Source organism: Gopherus evgoodei, chromosome 2 (genome assembly GCF_007399415.2).
Source record: "Gopherus evgoodei ecotype Sinaloan lineage chromosome 2, rGopEvg1_v1.p, whole genome shotgun sequence".
Classification (NCBI taxonomy): Eukaryota; Metazoa; Chordata; order Testudines; family Testudinidae; genus Gopherus; species Gopherus evgoodei.
Window position 1 is genome coordinate 24,256,254 of NC_044323.1, and position 27,596 is coordinate 24,283,849.

The following is a 27,596-nucleotide window of genomic DNA, read 5'->3' on the forward strand; positions in this document are numbered from 1 at the left end:
GTTCCCTTTTCCATTCCTTGTTCTACATCTCACCCTTCTTGAGGAATCACCCAATGAGCTCTCCCCACTTCCTCTCCAAGTGCCCAATTCAACTCCTGATCTCATCATCCTAGAACTTTTTTAGGCTTCTGAATGACAGCTCTTGGATGTACTCTTTTTACCCTTCAAAAAGAGTGGTAAAGCAGATGCCTTACACTAGCATGACTTGGAATACTTTTTCTACAAGTACAGAATGCAATGGAATTAACAGAGCACACATATTCATTCATTTTTAGATTACTGGAAAGTATTTATATTCTTCTCCTCCTCCCACATATTTGCCCTGGGGATACATACTCCTGGTGAAAAGCCATAAATATTCCATTTACTTATGACACAGTTTAAAATTAATTTCCGGACTAAATCAGAAGATAGAAAAATCAGATTATTTAACTTTTAGCACTGATAACAAGATGTTCCCCATTAGAAGCACTTTTCTGGGCCAGGCATATGAAACTATTAAAAAAATATTTTAACAGTGCATTATTTAATGCCCATTTACAATGGGATTCTGGTAGAATATGAAGAATAGTAAATTAGTTCATTATTTTTCAAAGCTATTACACAAAGAATAACAAATGATTTCAGAGTGATGATAAAAATAATGTTATCAGAAAATTAAACTTCATTGAATAGTTGGAGGTGTGAGACCTAACTGCATTATGAATTAAATCTGACCTGCAAAATCTGGGTGCAGTAAAGGGAGGGTAATTGATTTCAGTGCTAGTGAAAAATGCTGGACTGAGAACAATGGAAACTGAAAGGCTTCTTTTGTCCATGGAACAGGAACAGTGCTGGAAGTAGTAGCTCAAGCTGCCCCACTTCCTTGCTGTGGAGGGATCATCTTTAGGAGTGAACAAGAGTTCATCCTTCATAGGCCACACAGTCCATGCTCCACCTGCTAAGCTTGGCAATAAATGTGCCAATTAGTTCCAGGCGTGATTATTTTTTTATGATGTTGACATATGTGCACTAGGAAATGGCATTGCTAGTTTATTTCAGGCACTGAACAGTCATTAGATGATAATGATGTTTTGTCACTGTCAAGCCAGGTGAAAAGCCAAGAAGTGAAAATTTTGATATCTAGTTGCTACCTCCATCTCCATCTTCCTTATACACACAATTATTTCTTTTCTCTCCTTCTAGTATCTAATCTATGTGCAACTGATAATTCTTTTATTTCAATTTATGACCCTTGCTATTGATTCTACATGGAAAAAACCTCAGACTACAGTGATGGGCTTCAGAGCCATCTTCATGACTTTGGAGGCCCCTAACCACACTGTAAATTGGGGACCCTTACCTCATTACAGTAGGAAATAAATAACAATTTTTGTCTTTATAATTTTTTTGAAAACCAAAAGATGACCAAAACTAAAAATCTCTTTTGGTAGCTTTGCAAGCTTCTCCTGTTCTTCAGCTGCTTTTTTCTTTTTCTTCTTCTTTTTGCAGCTCCACTTGCATTCGAATGTCCCATTGCATGATCTGGAACTAGGTTAAAAAAATGTACACAACATTGCTAGGGCCTCCTTTCAGCAGGGGGCCCTTGGCATGGGCCCAGTTTCCCATGTCTCAGGACGCCTATGATGGGCAGAAATATAAAACCATAGATGGACGTCGGTGAGATCTTTCATCTTTTATTATACTTTTTCCTCACAAAACGCAAGTTGAAAAGTTAAATGTATCTTCCTACAGCTGCAAGCATAAACAGGTGGCTAATTTTTTGCCAAATATATAATGCAGACTGAAGTGACTTTAGCTCTGTAACATCTAAACAAAAATGTTTTCCTTACACTGTTGACAATTAGCCAACTCTTGCAGGAGGATTGAATCAGAAGAATTTAGAAATAATTTTTTTAAGTAATTTTCATGCTTATTTTTATTTATGTGGAATACAAACATGTACTTTTTGTTGAAGCATTACCATTTACTATCACTTTACCCGTGCACATTGTATTCTAAACCAATGAAAGTGTACAGCCTTGGAAAACTGGAAAATAGTCTGTTGGCAGACGCCAACTCTGACTCTAGAGATCATAGACCAAGATTTTCAAGGGTGACCAGTAGGGCAAGGATTGCTCAGTGGTGTGAGCATTGGTCTGCTAAACCCAGGGTTGTGAGTTTAATTCTTCATGGGGCCATTTAGAGATCTGGGGCAAAAATCGGTACTTGGTCCTGCTAGTGAAGGCAGGGGGCTGGATTTGATGACCTTCCAGCTCTATGAGATAGGTACGTATTTTTTTTAGTGATTCTGGCTGCTTCAATTTTTGGGTGCTCAATTTGAGACAGCTCACAGAGAACACTGTAGATTCCCAGAGGTAGCACTTTCTGAAAATTAAGTTCCTCAAGCTGGGCACATAAAACTTTAGGAACCCCAAAATCACAAGTCACTTCTGAAAATCTTTTTCAGGGGGTTTATAGCACAGGGCATAGATTCCTCTTTTTGTCTGTACCCTTGAGTCCAATTTTGATAAAGCGAACTAATGTCAAGCACCTAAAACAAAATGTCGCCCTATGTGTAAAGTTTAACTTCTGTAAGAATTTTGTTGCATTCACACTGAGTGCATGTAAACAATTTGAGATTAAGTTTAAAGGTCTCTTAGTACCACATATTTTAACAGAATTTGGACTTTTTATCCCAAATTATCTGTGTTCCAACATAATTTTAAATGATCAGCTGCTATTTTTAAGTGATTTTTGCAGAGCCTTGTCCGCTAATGAAAACCCCATTAACCTCTTCTAACTTGACTGCGTTTAGTGGGCTTCTGAAAGATATTAATTTAAAAACAAAAAAGATAAATTTAATGAACTGTGAAAATACTTTAAGTCTGTAAGGAATAGCATTGGAAAGCACTTAATAAAAGGGCCAAGTATGTGAATGGAACTTTTTAGTCTTTCACTTTTGTTACAAAGCTAAGAAAAATAAAGTTCTAGACAGACATTTATATTAACCCAGCCATTCATAGCTGACAGTCATGAATGGCAAGTAATATATTTCTCATGTCACCGCCTCATATTGAAAATTTCATTCTTATAAAATTAGAGGTAAAATTGAGATAATTGGAGACATCAGACATGAAACCAAACATCATTGTATTCATACTGTGTTTAAGCAATTTTGAAATGTTTTACATATAGAGAAGAATGCACTAACATTGAATTTATGTCAATACAATTGCTTTTCAGCAGTGCAGTATCATTCAGATTTTATCTGAAATGAAAAAATCTGTAACCCACATCTAAAGAGAATAGAGAGGAAGCAGAAATGCAAATATTCTTATGAGCTTTGCCCTGCTAAAATCTTACTCCTGTAATTAGTAAGGTCTCCCCTACCTCATAGGAGACTTTTGTGAGAGAAAGGACTTGGACAGTGTCTTTGGAAGAAAAATCTTTCAGAATTTCTCTAGAGGCATCCCTAAGAAATGGTGAAAGCCTCTTACTCTTTAATTTTCTGAGTCATAAAGGGATTTTAGTGATGTTAATAGCAACAGTTGCAAGAGAAGTCAACATTTTCACATTTATGTCCTACTGTGACATATGGCTTTAAAACTGGCATTATACATTGAATGTTCATTGTGTATCAGTGATTTCCAGATCAATTTTGCTCAGTTTAAGTAATTTTTGTTCTAAGAAGGGTTCTTTCCTGGCTGTACATCATCTCCATCCATTGCCTTCAAATTATATTTTATGTTGCATCTCCTGAAACCCCAGTACTTTCAAAGAAGGTTGCATTGATGCTGCAGAAGGTAGAGCCAAGACCTGCAGTTGGAACAATTAACTACTTGGTTGATGATGAGTGAGAGAGCAGAACCCAGCTCACTATCCCAGTGCTAATATGGGTAAAAAATGTATTTTAGTCCCTAAAGATATGCCTACACTGCAATCGGGAGGTGACTGTGATTGCTGTGTGTATATGCACACCCAAGATAACTTTGATAGAGTGAGCTTGCTAAAAGAAACAGTGAGAAGCAGCACAGGCTAGCCACTCAAACACGCTTCTCAGTTTTAGTGCAGATATCCTGAAATGAGCAGGTATGATTGTAAATACATACCAGGAGCTGATTGGTGCCAGTTTTACATAATCATTTCTGGGTGAAGTGACAGAGGATGAGCAGAAAACCTTAAGTTCTTCTTGAGTCCTCAAAACAGGGCTTAAAAGGGACTTAAGTTATGCAGAGACTTACATTTCACCCTTTTCAGAACAGAATCACACCTTAAACAGGAAATGTGTCTACTAAACTACCTCATAAAATGGAAAAACTTTGTTATTTTGCCAAGAATTTGTGATTACATCTTTACAAAATAATGATGATATTCATAGTCGTATCTTTACCTAAAATACCACAAAAACAGGAAAGTTAATAACGGGAGAGGAGGTGGGTGTCTAACAGGAATGGTGATGGTAATTCCAAAAGGTATTTCAATGGATTCAGACCTTATAGAGATTACTGTGCCTTGTTCTGCTAAAAATGGAATTTTTTTCCACCTACCATTCTGGAGCACATGAGCACCCCTGGCCACACACACACGAAAAATTACAAGTAAAAAAGAAGAATGCCAACTATAAACATGATTACAGTTTTCTACAGTAGACAAAAATGTCATTGCGTATATAATATGCTGTAATTAATCCTTCCAAACTTCCCTGTCTACACAGTACAACATAACTATAGGTTGTCTGTCACCTAGTGACTTTTGCAGGTGAGCAATTATTATGATAATTAATAGTTAGAGAAATGACTAGAACAGTCCTATAGTCTTTTACGTAAGGAAAACTTGCTATTTATTGTGTGAACTTTGCATTGTCACTCAAAATCCATATTTTTGTGGCTTCTTTCCCACATCAAAATTACTGACACAGCCTTGCATACTCCTGGAAGAGAAGACTGTTGATTCCAGCCTTTGGCAAATAAACAAATATTTAAACACAAGTGCTGTTGGAAAGCTCATTTGAAGCTTGTGAGAATATGAAATGTAATACTGTACGCAAAACAGGAATAGTAAGCTTGGCTTGGAGCTGGGAGGGTGTAGGTGGGGCATGCGAAATAATTGCACCTCTGGGGTGTAAGGAGACACCATCTGTCTGTTAGTTTATTTGTTTATAATGTTGCATGCAGGTATAGTTCTTCCAGAAGGATGAATAGCAGCCTCTGAGGTATACAGATGCATTTGATCATTTTGGAATTTTGCTCCTTGAATTTTGACACTGCCTGAGTCCACTTGTATTTTAAAGTTAATAAATCAGACTCTAAAGCACTGAATTCTTGCCCAAGATGTTTTTTATTAAAAAAACAGAAGCCAGACAACAAAAAAATTAAACTACCTGGTTATTGTCACTTATGTGGTAACCTTGCAATTACTGGCTATATGGTCCAGGGCATCAGAAAGTGGAATGGGACTCCAGAGGCCTGATTTCTATTCCTGGCTCTGCCCCTAACTTGCTGTGTGATCTTGGGAAAGTCACTTCAACTTGTGATAGTTCTCTTTCCCCTATGACCCTTTGTCTTTCCTGCCTATGTAAAGTAGACTAGGTAGGATGGCCTGCTAGGTTTAAATACAGTGTTTAGCGCTGTTATTATTGGTAGTGTTATGATAGGAACCCTAATCCAAGATCAAGGCTCCACTGTGCTAGGCACTGTATACAAATGTAACAGAAAAGACAGTCTCTCCCCTGAAAGCTCACAATCCAAATCACAGCCAGGACATAAGCAGACATAATTGACAAATATGGTGGGAGAATGAAGTAACAAAATGAACAGAATAGAGCAGAGAATCATAAGTCACTGCTCAACCATTGTCTAGCCCAGGGATCAGAAACCTTTGGCATGCAGCTCATCAGGGTAAGCACTCTGGCACGCCTGGCTGGTTTGTTTACCTGCCGTGTCCACAGATTAGGCTGATCGCAGCTCCCACTGGCCATGGTTCACTATCCCAGGCCAATGGGGGCTGAGGGATATCCACGGCCAGCACATCCCTCGTCTTGTGCCACTTCCCGCAACCCCCGTTGGCCTAGGGAACCACGGCCAGTGGGAGCTGCAATCAGCTGAACCTGTGGACATGGCAGGTAAACAAACTGGCCTGGCCCACCAGAGGGCTTACCCTGGTGGGCTACAGGCCAAAGATTTTTGATCCCTGGTCTAGCCAGTGGCAGATCAGAGTGATTTATGGGCCTCACAGCAGAGATAGTTTTAGGAAGGATTTAAAGAGAAGTAAGAATATTACCGGAGAGTGTTTCCTGTGCATGGAGGGGAGACATGGGAGAAAGGGCAGAAGCAGTTGAAGAAGAAGTGGGTATCCTGGCTATTAGAGTTAACAAAAGGACAGGTCTGTTTCATGGCAATTCTTGAGGTTTCAAAATTGACTTTTATTCCACACTGAAAAAATGAAATTATATTGAAATGCCCATTTTCAGATCAAAACCTTAGTTTTCCACTTCAGGAACGGGGTGTATAGAATCCAGTAGTTAGGGAGGTGGGAGATCCAGATTCATGTCCCTAGTGTGCTTGATTCAGAGCAGATTTTGTCATCCCAGGTAACTCAGAATCACCAATCCTAGGCCAGTGTCCTCACCACCAAGCTACCTCTTGTTAAATTCACACTTACTTCTCTTTCCCACCCCCTTTGATGAAATGTTATTTAATCAAAAGGGTTCCAAGCAGCTCTACTGGGGATGGTTGCTGCCATCATCAGCAGAGTGAAGGTGCAGATCACAGCTTGATAAGCTAATAGATCTGAGAGACAGGAAATAGGGTGCAGTTAAATGAGGAAAGGCCTGGAAGGTACAGCTCTAGTGTTTGTGTGTGATGTGGTGGAGGAAGGGGCCAGCAGATGGATGAAAATGGGGAGTGGAGTGATGTGGTCAGAATGACAAGACAGAAAAATAATCTTAGCAGCAATGACTGGCATCAAGGTCAGAGAGTAGTAGCCAAGGCACAAGGTGAGGGTTCACACAAAAATGTTAGCAGTCTGGACAGACAGAAATGATCAAATATTAAGAATAAATATCTAAGTAGAAGCTGCAAGAATTGGCCAATGGAATCCTGATCTCAGTTGGAGCCTCAGCATATATTACAGTAATATAAGCACAGTAGTAGGTAGGTGAATCTCAAAAGGTTCAGAAGTTAGATTCAGATAAGCATCTAAAAGTTCATATATTTATTCAGCATTGCTAGCTACCAGCATCTGAAAAATGTTTGGACTCTATTGCTTCTTCAACTGGATCACTGTGCTACCATGCACAATCCGTGATCTGTATAAATGCTTTTGTTTAGGAATCATGATGGTAGCATTTATCAACTAGCCCATGAAGTAATGAGTTACAGTCCTGCATTCTTAGAAACTACCCATGCAGACATTTCCTACTACTACTTGTACCCACAGGAGATAGATACTGCCACTCACCCAGACAGACAATAGATTCTGTGCATGGAGAGTCTATAAATGCCCATACAGGTGGCTGAATCTCTCTCCTTCCCACCCAGGTGGTAGTATGCAAAAGGTGCATTTGCAAGACCATGTGTGTGTGCGCATGCTAAACCAAAGCAATGTGGTTAAAGGTCCCTGAAAAAAATCAAGGTCTTTCAGACGTGTAAACTCAGGGCATCCAAAGGAGGTAAAGGGCACCTGTGTAGTTACCCTTGGTTCCTGATCTGCAGTTAGGCACCATAGATTGGCAGAGCAAACCATCACTCTGATCATATTAACTTCAGTTGGTTTCCCCAATGACTTTAAAGAGTGGTAATCTGAGAGAGCCCAGAAATCTCCCACACCTCTGGACCACCCTTCCTTTCTTTCACTGAGCTGGAAGCATGAGGAAAGTGTTTCCACAGGGTTAGGGAATCAGGGGAAGAGCATGTTGCAATGGTGACACTTCCCCTTCCACTTTTCCTAAGGCCCAGATCTACATGGGCAGCCCCTCGAACACAGGGTGATGGAGAAGAGCAAGGAGCTCGTATTTAACAGGTTTCTGTTTGCACTGGGGTGTATCACTAAGCATAGTTAAAATTATACAGAAGAAATCAAGCATGTCTATAAAGGACAGATAATTTAAGAGCTGCACTGTGTATGCTCTATTCCCTTGAAAAGCTGACCTGTTTATATCCTGGAAATGTCAGTTCTGAGCACCAGTCCTCTCCAACATAGCTGTATTGAAGTAATAAATGCTACATTAGATTACAACAGGATTCCTTTTTCTTTGCATTTTAATCATATGACAAATTAGATTGAATTTGCATTTACACAGCATTTTATGATGTAAGCTTCTTAATATACTGCAGCTTGATACAGCAGTGAATTGCATTATCCCTAATGGATCATTAGTTCTGAGATTTAGTATTTGATCTTGTTTTATTATCTTCCCTAGCTGTAGTCTATACCTAATTTTTCCCTGAAATGAGCATTATTGATTTACTTATTAAATACTGTCTGCCTAGTGTGAATTTTTCACACCAGCAGTATGATGAATTCTTTTTAAAAATAATGATTATCTGCAGCACAATGCTTGAAATATTGGCTTCATAAGGAGTGTTTCAATGGATTTCAGCTAAATACATTGTATTAAAAAATGTCTTGTACCTTCTTTGCAAAATGCCATGCACTGGTTGTACCTCTTAGAGAAAAACAGTACGATCAATACATGATTATATTCTTTAAAAAAGTCTGCCCATTTCAGGTTTTGGGGTGGTTGGGTTTTTTTGTTTTGTTTTTGGCTCCTCATCTACAGCAGTTTAAAAGGGCAACCTATTGCATGTTAGATCTGGTGAAAAAGTAATTGGTCAGATTTTAAATTAAGATTTTCATTAAAGAATTTCGTTTAGATTCAAGAGACCAGTCACTTTATAGTGTGTTAGCAAACTTCTAATTCACTATTCAAACATACTGGTAGTTGCTACACACAACACTGTATTCCAACAGCCAGGACTTTACACATATTTTATGCACGGGGTGAAGTTGTGGCCCCCACTGTATTCAAAGGTGCCAGGATTTCACCCAGGCACACTCTGATATAAGTAAGGACCAAGTAAAAGCCGAGACTTGGACCTCAATTTTGAAACCTAGGTGCCTAAAGTTAGGCTTCTTAGGGTACCATTTTAAAAAGCAGTTAAGTGACTTCAGAACCTAAGACTTCTGAAAGTCAGTGGATTTAGGCTTCTAAGTGAAGAAGTTTTTCAAATATTACTCCTAAGTCCACATTTAAGCATTAGAGCTGGTCAGAAAATGTGTTTTTCCTTCTGTAGAAAATTTTGATTTTTCATCAAAAACCTCAGAACTGAAACCTATTGGCTATGAAATCAGAAGTTGCCACTCAGAGAATAAAAAATATTTCATTTTGGGTTGGGTTAACCGAAATCATAATGTTTTGGTTTGATGTCAAGTTCTTTTGAAAATCTGGCCAGATAAAAATAGCTTGCTTGCGTTCTCTCTCTCTCTCTCAGTGTGATGGAATGTCCCTTCTGTATTCATACCCTACACACTATTATGATAATCTTTGTACAAAATATGCCTTGTAAGGTATCATTTGAAAATTGATAACTTGCTGGTCAGCAACTTCATGATGAAATGTATGCAGCAACATTATACTCAAAGTTATGACCATAAGCTGAAATCATGTCTTAAGTATGTTTACCAGGGAAGTCTGGGAAGTGGGAAAAGATAAAGAACAAGTTGACAGCCCTAGCCAGATGTCATAAAAGCTGATGGGCCGTCACTTATGTAGTGGCCATTCTTTGACATGGAAGGGGGGCAGGAGACAAGACAAATCTGCATTTCAGCATACATAGGTGGAAAATGCACATACAGAGACACAGCATGGAACTTCCTCCACCCAGACTCCATGTCTCTTTGCTCTCAGCTGGAAATAATTTTATACAGAGGTCACTCTTAGGAAAATGCATTTCAAAGGCTGACTGAACTATAAAATTGAGGGGCAAAAACACCTCAAATTATCTCCCCCTATTCACCTCTTTCTTTCACCTAAGAGGACAAATGAAAACAGCTATTGGACCTTGGGGTCAGATCCTGGACTAAGAGTTTGGTCAGCAATGTCATTGGAGCATCTGGTAAGGGGACCCCATTTTGAACCAAATCTAATATGTTAAATTTAGAAAGTGTTTTATTTTTCTTGTAACCATTTCTGATTTCACACCTCATTACTTGTACTCACTTAAAACCTCTCTTTGTAGTTAAATAAATTATTTGATCAAAACTAATCTAGTGATGTGAACTGCATGGGTAGCTTCACATGAGGTGGCACACTATTGTATCTTGATCTCCTTAAAAGGGCAATGGACTTAATAGGGCTGGACAGTGCAGAACACATGATTTGGGTGGAAAATCCAGGATTGGGAGTGTATTGGGGTCACTCCACATGTGGAAAACAAGGCTGGTGGAAATCAGTGTGTGACTGGAGTGTTCCTAGGAGGCTGAAGCTGTACACAGACATTCATGGGGTGACCTGCATGCTGGCAAGCTGGTTGTGAGCAGCTGAGGTTGGAGCTACAGCAGCAAAGCATTGTGAGGCCCCCAAAGTTGCATGGCAGGTGGTGACACAGAACCTTACTGGTCTGGACTGCACCCTGGAACATCATACTCAGCCTTCCGACAAGCAAAGCATTGTCATTAACATTTGCTTTAAGTTCAAAACCAGTTTAATATTGTCTACACTCCCCAGCTCAACACCGTTCATCACACTGAACACTCACTTGTTTCACTGAGCTGTGTGCTCCTGCTAAAGAGAATAAACCCTACTCAGTTTAGCAATGCACCATAACCATGTTTTTGAGGTTATTTTTAAAAACATGGTTTTGATTGCTACATATACAAAGGGATATTTCAGTTTTCACAAAGAAAGTGACTCTGACATCAAGGCATTGTATGTAAAACTGGGACTATCTGCTAAAACCAGAATCTATGATCACATTATTTTTTGGTTGTTTTGGCTCTGCAGTGCTAAGAAGAATAAAAAGTAGTAAAACATTAAAGGCGAGATCATTGGATCTAACTCCTACTGTTGGAAGGTTGATATATAGGTATCAAGGTAACTCAGAAGAAATGTCCCCATGTACAGATTATTCCATATCTGACCATTATGGAGATCCTTGCAACTTATACTGAAGCATTTGGTTCTGGCCAATGTCAGAAACAGGATAATGGAATAGGTGGACCCAGTAGCTGCCAAGGTACATTGTTACCATAGCCAGGGTAGTTTTGAACAAAAATTTTCATGTATGTATTTCTCTGTATTTCCCATAATAAAATCAATATAATTTTTAAGACTACATTCATTTCCACTAAGTCTGCCATCGTTGCTCAGCATTTCAGTAGTTTAGCTAATATAAGGTAATCATTTCTTTTCCATAGCTGTTACAGCTGGGGGCATGGTGGATAGAAACTGTTAAATTCAGCATAGCTCTGGTTTCCGGAAGGTTATTATACTTGAAGGAGAAAAAGCAATAGCTCTTCCCTCCCTCTCTTTTAGCACTAACTGGAAAGTCACTAGGAAATGTTATCTTTTCAGTAGTATTTAATGACAATTTATGTGGCCAATCCAAACTAATAATCTTTAATTTAAAAAAAAAATTATCATTATCCTGCCAAAATGCAATGGAGGTGTATGTGATTCACTTTGGGATACTGTAGTCATGAAATAAAAAAAGGAAGCCAAAGCAGTAGTTAATGCCTGCAATCTAGCCCCGTGATATTAATTACTGAAGATATGGGCATGACATGGTGTTCATTTGTTTCTCAGTGTGAGCTATCTTATCAGCTGTTACCAAATCACTGATTAGTGGAGACAGCCTCCAGATATTTTTCAATCCTGTATTGTTTGTATTGCTGACAGTAAATAGAACAGACCATTCTTCCCTTGCACAGTCTGAATTTTTAAACACTTTTGTACTTTTCTGTCCTTGTTTGTTTCCTTCATGGTACTTCACAGATCCTCATCAGTGCAGGCAGCTGAACAGAATCTCTCTTAGCAAGGCAAAAAGTGAATTGCCTACTGTGAGGGGTTGGATCACAGAAACCCATTTGAGGCTGCCAATTGATGTGCCAAGACTACTTCTGGCCCTGCTTTCCCTGCCAGCTTGGGACTTCAGCACCCTGTCCTGTTGAGCCAGATGCACCCGTCTACTCCAACACAGACCCAGAGTCTGAACCAGGTGTCTCAAAGTTGCAGACTTGACTGAAAGCAACTTACGAAGTGTTTCTGTCTTTAACACTCAGATGCCCAACTCCCAATGGGGTCCAAACCCCAAATAAAACCACTTTATTCTGTATAAAGCGTATATAGGGTAAACTCATATATTGTATGCCCTCTATAACACTGAGAGAGAGATATGCACAGTTGTTTGCCCCCCAGGTATTAATATATACTCTGGGTTAATTACTATGTAAAAAGTGATTTTATTCAATACAGAAAGTAGGATTTAAGTGGTTCCAAGTAGTAACAGACAGAACAAAGTGAATTACCAAGCAAAATAAAATACGCAAGTCTACACTTAGTACAGTAATATAACTGAATACAGATAAAATCTCACCCTCAGAGATGTTTCAGTGAGTTTCTTTCACAGACTGGATGCCTTCCTAGTCTGGGCACAATCCTTTCCCCCGGTACACCCCTTGTTCCAGCTCAGGTTGTAGCTAGAGAATTTCTCCTGATGGCCGCCTTCTGTGTTCTGTTCCACCCACTTATATCTCTTTTGCATAAGGTGGGAATCCTTTGTTCCTTTGGGTTCCCACCCATCCTTCTCAACAGAAAAACACCAGGTTAAAGATGGATTCCAGTTCAGGTGATATGATCACATGTCACTGTAGGACTTCATTGCCCACTTTCCAGCACACAGGTACACAGGAAGACTTACAGGTAAAACAGAGCCATCTACAGTCAATTGTCCTAGCTAATGGGAACCATCAAGATTCCAAACCACCATTAATGGCCCACACTTTGCATAATGACAATAGGCCCTCAGAGTTATATTTCATATTTCTAGGTTCAGATACAAGAGTGATACAGTTATATAAATAGTTTGACCACACTCAGTAGATTACAAACTTTGTAATGATACCTTACAAGAGACCTTTTGCACAAAGCATATTTTAGTTACATTTTACATAAAATCATATAGAGTGCAACATCACACCTACTATACATTGTATTCTACTCCTCCCTTATGCAGTGCCAATATTGCAAGCAGACACTCAAGCCATGTATCAGGCCCAAAAAAACCCATGAGATTTAAAACAAAACAATATTTGTGGGAGGATGTTATTTGCCTTCTAGTTTTTGAATATTTAGGGTGCACTCAGGTCACATTTTCAAACTTTTCTTTTCAAGCAGGAGGGCTAGAAACTCTTTTCTTTAAAAAATGAAACCTGAAATTATCACCTAATCAAATACCTCCTGGAAAAGAGGCTTTAAGAACAACCATCAAATATTGTGAGACTTGCAGTAAAATCGAGACTGTTGGCAACACTGCGTGCATTTCACTATTTAACTCATCAAGAGTTCTCACTACCTAACTCAAAAAACCTCCAAAAATCACATTTACTAAAAACTGAAAACAAAGATATAATAAATATTTATGGGGAGACTTGAAGGGTGTAGATTGATGGTTCAGTTCATGAAAAATTGTGGAGCCTCTACTGTGCATGTCAGCAGCAGTGATGTGAAAGCTGGCAATGCCCCCAGAGCCCTGGTTGTCTCGAAAGCTGGCAAGCCCACTCCTACTTCCTGCTGCCAGCTCTCCTCCCATTGGAGAAGGGGGATAGTAGTTGTGAAGATACTGAGGGTACCTTGACACTACAATAAAATAACCCACATCACCGAGTCTTAAAGTCCAGGTCAGGATTCAGGCTGTAGGGCTAAAAATTGCAGAGTAGATGTTTGGGTTTGGGCAGAAGCCTGGGCTCTGAGATCCCATGAGGGTGGGGAGTTGTAGAGACTGGGCTTCAGCCTGAGCCCAAATAGCTACACTACAATTTTTAGCCCTGTGCACCCATGTTGGCTGACCCAGGCTAGCCATGGCCATGCTGCGGGTCTTTTATTACAGTGTAGATACACCCCATGTGGGCTGCAGGAGAGGGCTGTGGGGACACAGCAGGTCCAAAAAGACCATGAACTTGGGGCTACTAGATAAGCCTTGGGAGCAGACTGAACTTGTGGTCCCTAAAACTACAGGTTTTTTTTTCAAGAATTTGCCACTGCTCAAAGGAAAGAAGGTGCCTTAATTCAGAACTAAAGGGCTGAGGCTGGAGAGGCAGCTGAGTCTGTTTACTGATGGGGTCGAGTTCCTATAAGGCCCCACTTAGCACTGCCAACTCTTGTGATTTTATTCTGAGTCTTTTTCTATTTGGTGTTTTTCTTAAATCCCCAGCTCCTGGAATCATAGAAATGTAGGGCTAGAGGGGACCATGAGAAGTCATCAAGTCCAGCCCTGTGTGCTGAGGCAGGACCAAGTGTACCTAGACCATCCCTGACAGGTGTTTGTCCAACTTGTTCTTTAAATCCTCCAGTAATGGGGATTCCATAGCTTTCTCTGGAAATCTATTCCAGATCTTAACTACCCTTAGAGTTGGAAAGCTTTTCCTAATAGTTGACCTAAATCTTCCTTGCTGCATATTAGGCCTTTACTTCTACCTTCAGTGGACATGGAGAATAATTGATCATTATAACAGCACTTAACATTTTGGAAGATTGTTATCAGGTGCCCATTCTGTCTTTTTTTCCTCAAGACTTAACATATTCCCTTCGTCATAGATCAGGTTATCTAACCTTTGTATCACTTTTTGTTGTTCTCCTCTGGACTTTCCAATTTTTCCACATCTTTCCTAAAGTGTGGCACTCAGAATTGGACACACTTCTCCAGCTGAGGCCTCACCACTGTCAAGTAGAGTGGAACAATTACCTTCTATGTCTTATATATGACATTCCTGTTAATACACCCGAGAACATATCAGTCCTTTTTGCAACTGCCCCACCTGGTTGACTCATACTCAGTTTGTGATCCACTATAACCCCCAGATCCTGCTCATCAATACAACCAGCTAGCCAATTATTCCCCATTTTGTAGTTGCGCATTTGTTTTTTCCTTCCCAGATAGAGTACTTTGCATTTGTCTGAAGGACAACTCTGAAGAAAGTCACATGTGAAATTGCAGAACTACTAACTGTAATCTGTAACCTATCATTAAATCAGCTTCTGTACCAAATGACTGGAGGATAGCTAATGTGACATCAATTTTTAAAAAGGGCTCCAGAAAAGACCCCAGCAATTACTGGATGGTAAGCCTGACTTCAGTACTGGGCAAACTGGTTGAAACTACCAGAGGGGTAGCTGTGTTAGTTTGGATCTGTAAAAGCAGCAAAGAGTCCTGTGGCACCTTATAGACTAACAGACGGATTGGAGCATGAGCTTTCGTGGGTGAATACCCACTTTGTTGGATGCATCCATGAAAGCTCGTGCTCCAATACGTCTGTTAGTCTATAAGGTGCCACAGGACTCTTTGCTGGTTGAAACTAGTACAGAAAAAGATTGTCAGACACATAGATAAACATAAATTGTTGGAGAAGAGTCAACATGGTTTTTGTAAAGGAAAATCATGCCTCACCAATCTACTAGAATGCTTAGAAGGGGTTAACAAGCATGTGGACAGGGGGGATCCAGTGGACATAGCGTACTTAGGGTTTCAGAAAGCCTTCACAAGATCCCTCACCAAAGGCTCTTAAGCAAAGTAAGCTGTCATGGGATAAGAGGGAAGGTCCTCTCATGGACTGGTAATTGGTTAAAAGATAAAAAACAGAAGTTAGAAATAAATGGTCAGTTTTCAGAATGGAGAGAGGTAAATAGTGGTGTCCCCCAGGAGTCTGTACTGGGCCCAGTCCTATTCAACATATTCATAAATGATCTGGAAAAGGAGGTAAACACTGAGGTGGTAAAATTTGCAGATCATACAAAATTACTCAAGATAGTTAAGTCCCAGGCAGACTGCAAAGAGCTACAAAAGGATCTCTCAAACTGAGTGACTGAGCAACAAAATGCCAGATGAAATTCAGTGTTGATAAATGCAATGTAATGCACATTGGAAAACATATTCCCAACTATACATAAAAAATAATGGGGTCTAAATTAGCAGTTACCACTCAAGAAAGAGATCTTGGAGTCATTGTGGATAGTTCTCTGAAAACATCCACTCAATGTGCTGCAGCAGTCAAAAAAGCTAACAGAATGTTGGGAATCAAGGGGACAGGAATGGGATAGATAATAAGACAAAAAATATCATATTGCATCTATATAAATCCATGGTATGCTCACATCTTGAATACTGCATGCAGATGTAGTCTCCCCATCTCAAAAAAAGATATATCGGAATTGAAAAAGTTTCAGAAAAGGGCAACAAAAATGATTAGGGGTATGGAACAGCTGCCATATGAGGAGTGATTAATAAGACTGGGATTTTTCAGCTTGGAAAAGAGATGACTAAGGGAGGATATGATAGAGGTCTATAAAATAATGAGTGGTGTAGAGAAAAATAAATAAGAAAGTGTTATTTATTCCTTCTCATAACACAAGAACTAGGGATCACCAAATGACATTAACAGACAGCAGGTTTAAAACAAACTAACAGAAGTATTTTTTTCCGCACAATGCACAGTCAGTCTGTGGATCTCCTTTCCAGAAGATTTTGTAAAGGCCAAGACTATAATAGGGTTCGAAAAAGAACTAGATAAATTCATGGAGGATAGGTCCAGCAATGGCTATTAGCCAGGTTGGACAGGGATGGAGTCCCTAGCCTCTGTTTGCCAGAAGCTGGGAATGGGCAACAGAGAATGGATCACTTGATGATTACCTGTTCTGTTCATTCCCTCTTGGAGACCTGGCATTGGCCACTGTCAGAAGATACTGGGCTAGATGGACCTTTGGTATAACCCAGTATGGCCACTCTTACGTTCTTATGTTGTCTTTATTGAATATAATCTTATTGATTTCAGATCAAATCTTATCAAGGTTGTTTTGAATGGCTGTCCTTCAAAATGCTTGCACCCCCTCCCAACTTGGTGACATATATGAACTTCATAAGCATACTCTTCGCTCCATTATCTGTCATCAATGAAAAAATTGAATATTACTGGACCCAGATGACCCTTGTGGCATTCCACTAGATACATTCTCCAAGTTTGACTATAAGCCATTGGAAACTATTCTTTGAGAATGGTCTTTTTCAACCAGTTTTGCACCCACTTTATAGTAATTTCATCTAGACCACATTTCCCTAGTATGGCTATGAGAATGTCAGGTGGGAGTGTGTCAAAACCTTACTAAAATCAAGGTGATGTATCATGCCTACGTCTTCCCCCCTATCACTAGACAAGGGGTTCCCAAACATGGTTCTTGGCTTGTTCATGGTAAGCCCTTGGCAGGCTGGGCCACTGCTTCCTGCAGCTCCCATTGGCTGGGAATGGCAAACTGCAACCATGGGGAGCTGCAAGCAGCCACACCTGTGGATGTTCAGGTAAACAAAGTCTGCAGCCTGCCATGGGCTTACCCTGAACAAGCTTGGGAACCCCTGAACTAGACCATTAACCCTGTCAAAGAAAGTGCTTACAAACTGATTGTTTAATAATTTGTTCCATTATTGTTCCAGGTATCAAAGTATGGCTGAATGATCTATAAATTTCTGGGGTCCTCTTTGGTCCCCTTTTAAAAAAACAAGTACTGTACTATATTTGCCCCTCTGCAGTCTTCTGGGACCTCACCCATCCTCTATGAGTTCTCAGAGATAATTGCTAATGTCTCCAAGATTTCTTCAACCAGTTCCTTAAGTGTCCTAGGATGAATTTCATCAGGCCCTGCCAACTTGAATACATCTAACTTGTCTAAATATTCTTTAACTTGTTCATTCCTTATTTTGGCTTGTGTTACTTCCCCTTCTATTATTATTTGTTATTAATTGTACTGAGTATCTTTTTAGTGAAGACTGAAGTAAAATAGGTATAAAACATCTTAGCTTTCTTGATGTCAGTTATTAGCTCTCCTTTCACAATTAAGTAGAGACCTACACTTCTCTTTATCTTTCTCTTGCTCCTAATGTATTTAAAGAACCTCTTACTATCTTTTATTTCCCATGCTTGGTATAACAGATTTTATGTCTTAGCCTTTCCAATTTTGTCCCTACATGTTTGTACTACTCTTTTGTACTCCTCCTTAGCAATGTGTCTGTGTTTCCTGTACTTCAGCAAGAATCTCAGCTCTCACTAAAAAATAAAAGTTTCCAGCCATCTTTGTTATACAGTAAAGCTTGAAAGGATAACTTGAGTTTGGGCAAAAGGCTTAAAAGCAGAAAGCAAATAAAGAGATTTGCAAACTTGTTATTTAAAAAACAAATCAGGATGGGGGGCGGGGGGTGCTGACTCATAATATCTGAGTGTTTGGGTTTGGCAATATTGGACATCCTGGATTATAACTGATCTTTTCAATGAGAGCGTTATTCTATCTGTGCTAGTAAATGCATTGAGATATATCTCTGTGTTGGAGAGATTCTTGGGTGAATTCCTGCTTCTTCGGAGAGGGAAGTCCCTTGCCATAAAAGTAAACTCATCTTTCTTTCTCCTAGCAAATTTTCCCCTTCCTCATCACCTACATTAGGCAACTAGTTCATTTCCTCATTATAGCTGCCAAGAAATGCCCCTCCTCTGTTTCACTTCCTTCTGATGACTAACTGTCTTCTCCTTGTCTTCTCCTCAGAGTCTGTTTTTTCTTTCCTGTTTGGACCCAGATATCAGTTGGCTCCTCCAGGTGTGACTAAACCACAAACAAAAAGTATTTCACTACAGTGAAGCCTTTTTGTGAGTGTGAACCCTTTCATGCAAGGTGAGAAACCAGATGACCAGAGAGCTGAATGACCAAGCACTGATGAGATGTGCAAATGTATCACCACCCCACATGAATAACAGTTCAGAGTAGAGCTGGGTGACAGTGTGACAGGGAGTACCCCATAACCCCCAAATTCATCATTTGTATATAATTGTGATATTTCATACAAAGCATACATGTAAGGTATCATGGGAAAGGTTGCAATCTGCTGAAAACTTTGTTCTCGCTAAATATGTGTATCACTAGTGCATATGAAGTTATGAGATTGCGTTGTATGGTTGACACTAAAATATGCTGTGAGTTGTGGAATCACCTAGATATTAGCTCACCAGAGACAACAACAAAGGATGTAACCAATGCCCAAGTGGGTGTCAAACAACCATCAACAGACATTGTCCAGCAAGGGAGTTACAATTCAATGATTCCCTTGCACAAGTCCACAGAAGGGGGATTGTTCAGCTTTGGCTGGTGACTCAGCAATACCCACCAGAGATGCCTGGACTTGTGTTCTCCAAGGACATGGAATGAGGATATAAAATAAAGGACAGAAGCCGCATGTTTTTCTTGTCTCTTCGCCCACCTATGCTGAAGGGAACTAGAATGCTGGCACTAAGGACACTGGTCTCCAAGCTAACAGGGAGAGCCTGCATATGAAATACTGTACCCAACCTACAGTATTCAGTGGGGTGAGAAAAACTGCTTAGTCTAGATATTGCCTAGTCTAATAATATTGGCTGAGAATTTAAACTGCATGCTTATCTTTTATTTTCTTTTGGTGACTACTCGGATTATAAGTGATAGGCAAAAGTCAATCTTTTATAATCAATAAACTTATTTTAATGTTTATCTTTACCAATGAGTTTGACTGAAATGCTTTGTAAATCTGCTCAGGTTACAAAGACTGGTGTATGTCCACTTTCCATTGATGAAGTGGTGACCCAATGAATAAAATTGCATTGCTCAACAAGGGTCTTGAGCAGTGCAGGACGGTATATTTCTCAAGTACAAGGCTGGGAGCTGGAAGGTGATTTGGCTGATGCCTTACTCTGTGTGATTTGTGAGTGGGTCTGGGAGCATTCATGCAAATCGAGCTGGGTATGAGGCTTCACATAGACTCATAGACTCATAGACTAATAGGTCAGAAGGGACCAATCTGATCATCTAGTCTGACCTCCTGCACAAGGCAGGCCACAGAACCCCACCCATCCAATTTTATAACACCCCCTATCCTAGGATATACTAAGTGGTATTGGCAGCTGGAGGGTTTTGCCACTAAGGCATTCTGAGAAACAACCCAGATTAGTGAATTATGGGGGCACAGCAATCCCACCATCCCAGTTTGCACTCCAGGGATCCTGTCACAGACCAGGGAGCCCGTTTTTCTGGAATTGCTGAGTTTAAAAAAAAAATTCCTAGTTCCAAATTGGGATGAAGTGTCAAAATCTTGAAATTTTTCATGAGCTGAAAATCCCTGCTTCGCTCTCCTCTCAAAAAACAATCAGATCAGCTCAACCAAAATGTTTTGTTTTGCTTTCAGGCTTATTTATTTAACTTTAACACCATAAGTTACAAATTTCAAAACAAAAAGTTGTTTTGGAGGTTTTCTGTTCAGAAAGTGTCAAAGTCGCACATTAACAGTTTCAACAATTTCTATCTGGGGATTGGTCCTGCTTTGAGCAGGGGGTTGGACTAGATGACGTTCTGAGGTCCCTTCCAACCTTAATCTTCTATGAATTGGATCTATCCCGCAAAACATAAAATTAATCAAAACCGATGCTTTCCCACAAACTGTTTTGATTTCAATGAACTGGCATTTTCCAAACAAAAACAAGGTTAGAGAAAAAAACTTCTAACCAGCTCTCATTAAGAAACTGCTCTCCCCCACAACTCTACTTCCAAACTGGTCCCCAAAGCTTCTCCAAATCAGTGAGAACTATAGCAGTCTTCCCCTCAGAGGCTGAGCTAACTCCTGCACATTAGACTGGGTCCACATAACAGAGGAGGCAGCTTGATCATCTCGTTTAGCTAACTGTGTGGAATTTAGTCCCACTTTTTAACCTTAAGAATTCAAATTGCTTAGTGGCTGACTGAGACCCTAAATTAAATCTACATTTAAGGCATTTCCATTACAGTATTAGCAGCAGCCCCAGCAATTTATTTTGTATCATACCTACAAGATTCCACTCGTTTCTGAAAATTGTTATAGTAAATTAAAACAAAGATTTTTGTAACACATTTTTCCTCATTGCAGAAAATATTAAGCTGAGCAAATACATTATTAGCCTGGTGTAAGTTTAAGTGGCTACTTAATAAAGCAGTGCAGGCTCCTCAAAGATCATGGCAGGCTTATAATTATAATTTAGTTAGAATTTAAAGCCTCCTGTGATATTTCTGTATTATCCTTGTGATATAGTACAGTTGACATTGTAGGCCAGATTATCAAATAGTAGAGGCACACTTGAGATAACATTGGTACATTGTAGCTTTTCTGCATGTATTGCTGTACTTGCATATGCAAATCAGGTAATTATATGCACAAATGATCAGTTAGCAGTTAGGTGCCTATTTAGCTAATTCACAGTCCCCCTGAACATAAATTTGCATGCTAATAGCACATAAATTTTAGGGATGCAGTGGCCTCTTCTTTTTAAAGATCTGGCCATACGGGGCCAACTGTGCACTCCTTTCTCCATCAAAGGCAACAGAAGGTTTGCCTGAAAAAGGTCTGCAGAATTTGGCTGATACTGTGATACATCATGACATGTAATTGTAAGTTTTCAGACAAAAAGTACAGAATTGCAGGCCAAACACTGTTCTCATCTCATCCAAGGAACCCAGCCTATTCTACTGCTTGGTGAGGAGCATGATATAAAACAACATATAGACAGTTGTAATGGGATTACAATTATGTAATTAAAGAACTGAATATGCCCCCTTGACTGATCCATATTCTGAAGACACCTCAATTTTCAGTGTAAAAATGCACGTTTATCTTTATAATCACCTCATAACCTCTGCATCCATTTTTCCCAAATATGTTTACATTGGTGCCTAATAATCTAGCCTTACAAAAGTGCCATGAAAATTAACCAGCCCTGGCAGAAAAAGTGCTTGTCTTCATTGTACCATAATGATAGCAATGGTGATGAAAAAGCTAATAATATTTGACTTGCCTACCAAAACCAAGTACTCAGCCTGGGTGAGTAGATTTTCAGAAGACCTTATTCAGTACACATACTAGTATTTATAATAGGTTTCCCAAGGCAAATTAGCAGTAGGATCAGGACTTCTCTGAAAATGCTGGAAGGCTTACAGATTTCATAAAAGCAATAACTTGAGATTATATTTATTTAAGAGCCAGATGATCTGGTGCAAACTGGCATAGTTCCATTGAAGACAATGAAGCTATGTTGACGTCAACCAGCTGAGGTTCTGGTCCATACAATTACCAACCTCAATTAGCAGTAGAGTACACATTTAAAATCTCTTAGAGTGTCTGTTACAAGTACTTCATCTACATTCTAATTTCTTCTAGAATGAATGCAGTAATAAAAAATGAAATCCCTTTGTGATAGAGTGTTCATTGCAATACAGAAATCTGTCATTTAAAATTATGTGCTAATCCCTAGCACTGTATGGGCACAGCCCAATGGTCTATCTAGTCTGGTCTCTCAAATTTGGTAGATGCCTATAGCAGATGTTCAGATGAAGTGGAAAAAAAAGCCTTCCAAAATATGATAGACCTCGTCATTTGTGCAAATCTATAGCATGTGTTGGGGAGGAGGAGGACATAAAATTCCTTCCTGATCCCATCTCTGTTGTTCATTTTCTGCTCTGAACTCTGCAAGGATTTACACTCGTTGGGCTAGATTCACTCCGGCTTTATTCTGGCTTTTCTCAGCACTTGGTGGTAGAAAGGGAGAAGGTTGCAAGTCGGCTAGGATGACAATGTAGCCATTAAATCTTTTGGTGCTGGCTGGGGAAGGAACATAGCCCAGGCAAGAAGGCATTACCCTGACTGAGTACCCACCCTCAGCAACTTCTCTTGGGGGGCTCCTGTGAGAAATAAACTAGGGCTGTCTTTTCCTCAGATAATCCCATTGGATGATGGTGGAAATCCCCTCTAGGGATTGTTTAAATCTTAATGGTCCTATTTGGCAAAGGTCGGGGCCACTTGCACCTCAGTGTACCTGTGGGAGTGTTTCTAGACCCTTGCCATTAGGTTAATAACTAATGGAACTGCAGATGCTGTTCTCATTCATATAAATATGTAATCCTTGAATGAAATGTACTAAATTATTTGCTTACATAATATCTTGTAGCAGTGAATGTTACAAGTTCATTTATGATAAATTATCAAAAAATGCTATTTATTTGTATCAGTTTTATATTGTGTCATCATTTAATGTAAAGTTCTCCCTTGTTTTTCTATCATGGGATAAACATGAACACCTCCTTAGCCTCCAGCTTACCATTCACTATCTTGTATTCATAGATATACTTCTATACTTTTTTTGACAGTGCAAGTCAGAGGGACAACTCATCAGCCTGTGCACCAAATAATTTGCCCAACAGCAGCAGAATTTCAGGCTCTTTCCTTCAAAGTCAAGTTTTATTTCCCTCAAATCAAAATAATTCAACAATTCCTAGTGGAATGGGGCCCTATTCTTGGTTGTCCCATGGGGCATGTCCACACAGCAAAGAAAAACCCACAGCAAGCCCATGCCAGACAACTCAGACTCATGACGCTGTTTCACTAAGGAGTACACATTTGAGCTTGGCCTGGAGGTTGGGCTCTAGAACACCAGCCCAACCTGGAAGTGTACACAGCAATGAAACAATCTCACAGCCCAAGCCCCACGAGCCCAAGTCAATAGGCACAGGCCAGCCACACATTTTTCTTTGCTGTGTAGACATACCGGGAGGCAATAAATATTAATAATCAAAGAGATAAACCAGATTCAGCCTCCTGCACATCTAACTGAGCTCTGGCTGCCCTTCACCTTCCCCAACAGGCCTGCTTCTAAGACACTGTGACCCCTGGACTCATTCCCTTTACCTAGGGAAGTGGCCTATAGCCGATACAAATGGGGCTGGGCCCTAACTGGGGCCAGCTTGCACTTTTACAAGAAGGGAGAAGAAGCACTAATTTATCCTCATGACCTCTTGAGAGCTAGGTGATTACTCTTTCCATTTTACCAATGGAAAAGTTGAGGAAGAGAGGCTAAGTTGCATGGGGCAATGTCAGCAAACCAGTAAAGTTCCTGAAACCACTATGGCAGGGGTCGGCAACCTTTCAGAAGCAGTGTGCTGAGTCTTCATTTATTCACTCTAATTTAAGGTTTCGCATGCCAGTAATACATTTTAACATTTTTAGAAGGTCTCTTTCTATATGTCTTTAATATATAACTAAACTATTGTTGTATGTAAAATAAATAAGGTTTTAAAAATATTTAAGAAGCTTCATTTAAAATTAAATTAAAATGCAGAGCCCCCTGGACTGGTGGCCAGGACTCAGGCAGTGTGAGTGCCACTGAAAATCAGCACGCGTGCCGCCTTCGGCACACATGCCATAGGTTGCCTATCCCTGCGCTATGGCTTATTGCTAAAAGCAGCCAAGTCAGCAAGCTGTAAATTGGCCATGTCGCAGCCTCAGCTTGACCAAGGCAGGAGGGGAAGGGATTTTGGGTGCCACAGAAAGGGCAGATTGACCCCCCGTCCTTCCTAAGAATTGTGTTGAAGTTGCTGATAAATGCATCTTAGAAGAGCGGGATATGCCCCCAGGAATGTGTCTAACAGGGTCTCAAGGCTGGAAACTGGAAATACCCAAACCTGGCTAATCAATAAACAGAAGGAAGCCTCTTTCTTGACCATTGGAACTGCTTGCTTAACAAGTATTCTTTAAGTGACATGTCATTGTATTACTTTGTATAAATAAAAGAGGGAAATGTTTGAGATAGAGGGGACTCTTCAGGACTGATCTCTCCCTCTGGATATATCTTGTGTTCCCCACCAGCAGATGGGGCTGTCGCTGTGTCACTCGAAAGCCACACTCAGCTTCAGTAATTATCGAGGGTTGGGGGCGTTTTACTAACCCTGTTGCGAACGCTTGTAAGTGCTTGAGACTATGTAAAGTTTAACTTTAAGTGAAAGCACTCTTGTGTTGTCCTGTTTGTGCCTGCCATCTATCGGTCGGATGGCCATGTCTCCCCTGATTTATTTCCTGACTCCACCTCGCACAAAGTAAAAGTTATCAAGAGCTTTGGGTTGAAAGAACCCCGGGTAACAAAGTGACTTGCACATGGTCACAGTGGGTGACACTGTCCCAGCTTGGATGAGAATTCAAGAGAGCTTGGACCTCTTGTGCTTATATCAGCTGAGCACCTCTGGCCAAAAATGGTACAGGCACCATTTCTTAATTGCTCTTTCTGATAGTCAATTCCTTTGGCTGCTTTTTCTGTGTTCTGCTCTGTTAAAAAGATCCAGATTCTTACCTGGTTATGGGATACACAGAATGAAATCAAATGTATCCTGAATGTCTACAATTTGTAGTTCAGTCTGTAGCCTGCAGTCAATATTTGAATTGTGAATTAATGTATAGATAAGGCCAGAAGGGACAGTTGTGATAATCTAGTCCAACCTCTTGTATAACATTGGTCATAGTATTTCCCTGAATTAATTCCTGTTTGAACTAGGGCATAGCTTTTAGAAAAACATCAAATCTTGATTTAAAAATTGCCAGGGTTAGAGAATCCACCACAAACCTTGGGTAAACTGCTCCATGGTTGATTACTCTCTCTGTTAAAAATTTGCACCTTATTCTAGTCTGAATGCCTGTAAGTTTAACTTGCCACCATTGGATATTATACTTTTGTCTACTAGATGAAGAGCCCTCTGTTATTAAATTTCTGTTCCTCATGTAGGTATTTATACACTGTCATCAAGTCATCCCTTAACCTTCTGTTTGTTAAACTAGATGGATTGAGCTTCTTGAGACTTTCACTAGAAGGCAAATTTTCCAGTCCTTTAAACATTCTCATGGCACTTCTCTGAATTCTTAGGTTTTTCAATATCCTTCTTGAATTGTGGCCACCAGAACTAGAGTCAATATTCCAGCAGCAGTTATACCACTGCCAAATACAGAGGTAATATATCCTCCTTATTTCTACTTGATATCCCCCTATTTATACATCCAAGATTTGCATTAGCCTTTTTGGCCACTGCATCACACTGAGAAGTCATATTCTGATGGCTATCCACCAGGATCCCCAAGTCCTTTTGAGAGTCAGTTTTTCCCAGGATAGAGTCCCCATCCTGTAATATGGCTTGCATTCTTTGCTCCTAGATTTATGACTTTAAATTGGCCATATTAAAATGCATATTGCTTGGTAAGATGGGTGCAAGCAAACAATCCAGGTAATTCTATATTAGTGATAATAAAAAATCATTTTTCACTCCCTCAATCTTTGTGTCATCATTACTTATTACTAATGGTTTTGTGTGTTCTTCTGGGTCATTGATAAAAATGTTTAACAGCATAAGACCAAAAACCAATCCCTGCAGAACCCCACTAGAAACAAACCCTCTCAGTGATGATCCCTGGGGTTACATTATGAGACCTATCACTTAACTAGTTTTTAATCCATCAAGATGTTGTGTGTTCATATGAGGTCTCCTATTTTTTCCTTCAGTAAGAAGTTGGAGATCAACCTATTTCTGAGGACTGCTATTGCAGTATCCCAAATGAGGGAATGGCCTCTCATCATTAGCACTATCATTTTTAATGTAAAATTCCAATTACCTTCAGTGGGACTTTCGCATGCAGGGCAATGGCAGTACATATCATTTTTAATATATGCAGTGACTATGGATTGTATGTCCCAACATACTAAAAGGACTTTTAGAATTATAATATTAATTCTCTATCATGCCTTTGGCCCGTTCTCTGTTTTCAGTGCTAATCTGATGGAAAATAGGGCATGATCAGAAAGGCTATTTCTCTCACTGTTACTGTATGCATTTCTGATTTCTGACTGTGTGCCCATGTGTATTTATACATACACACAAATATATATACATACACATGTGCCTGTAAAGTCAAGGGTATTATTCCTGCAGAAACTGAAATCTGAAATCTTTTTCACAAAGAATTAAGTATCTCTTAAAAATCAATAAACTTTAATCCTATTGTCTAGACCTTTTATCTTCCTTTTTTGAGTACAGGATAATTCTTCAGGGAATGAGATATAGTTAAAGTCCCCTCAGTGCCAGAAGTGTTCCACCTATTCTGTGAAATTTGCAAAGCACAGCCAACCTGTAGAACTAATTACCAGGGGATGCTGGGGAGGCCAAAATATAACTGGAGTCAAAAAAGAATTGGATAAGTTCGTGGAAGATAGGCTCACTGATGGCTATTAGCCAAGTTAGTCAGTCACTCCAGGCTCTGGGCTTTCCTAACCCTCCAATTTCCAGAAGCTGGGACTGGATATCAGGGGATGATTCACTTGATAATTGCTCTGTTCATTTCCTCTGAAGCATCTTTCACTGTCCACTGTCAAAAGACTGGATGTTAGGCTAGACAGAATTCGATCCAGTATGACCATTCTTGTGTTCTTAGGAAAGGAAAGATCAGAGAGGACATAGGCCTGAGTCCCAGAAGAAAAAGAAGAGGGAGATGCACCAGGCCGTA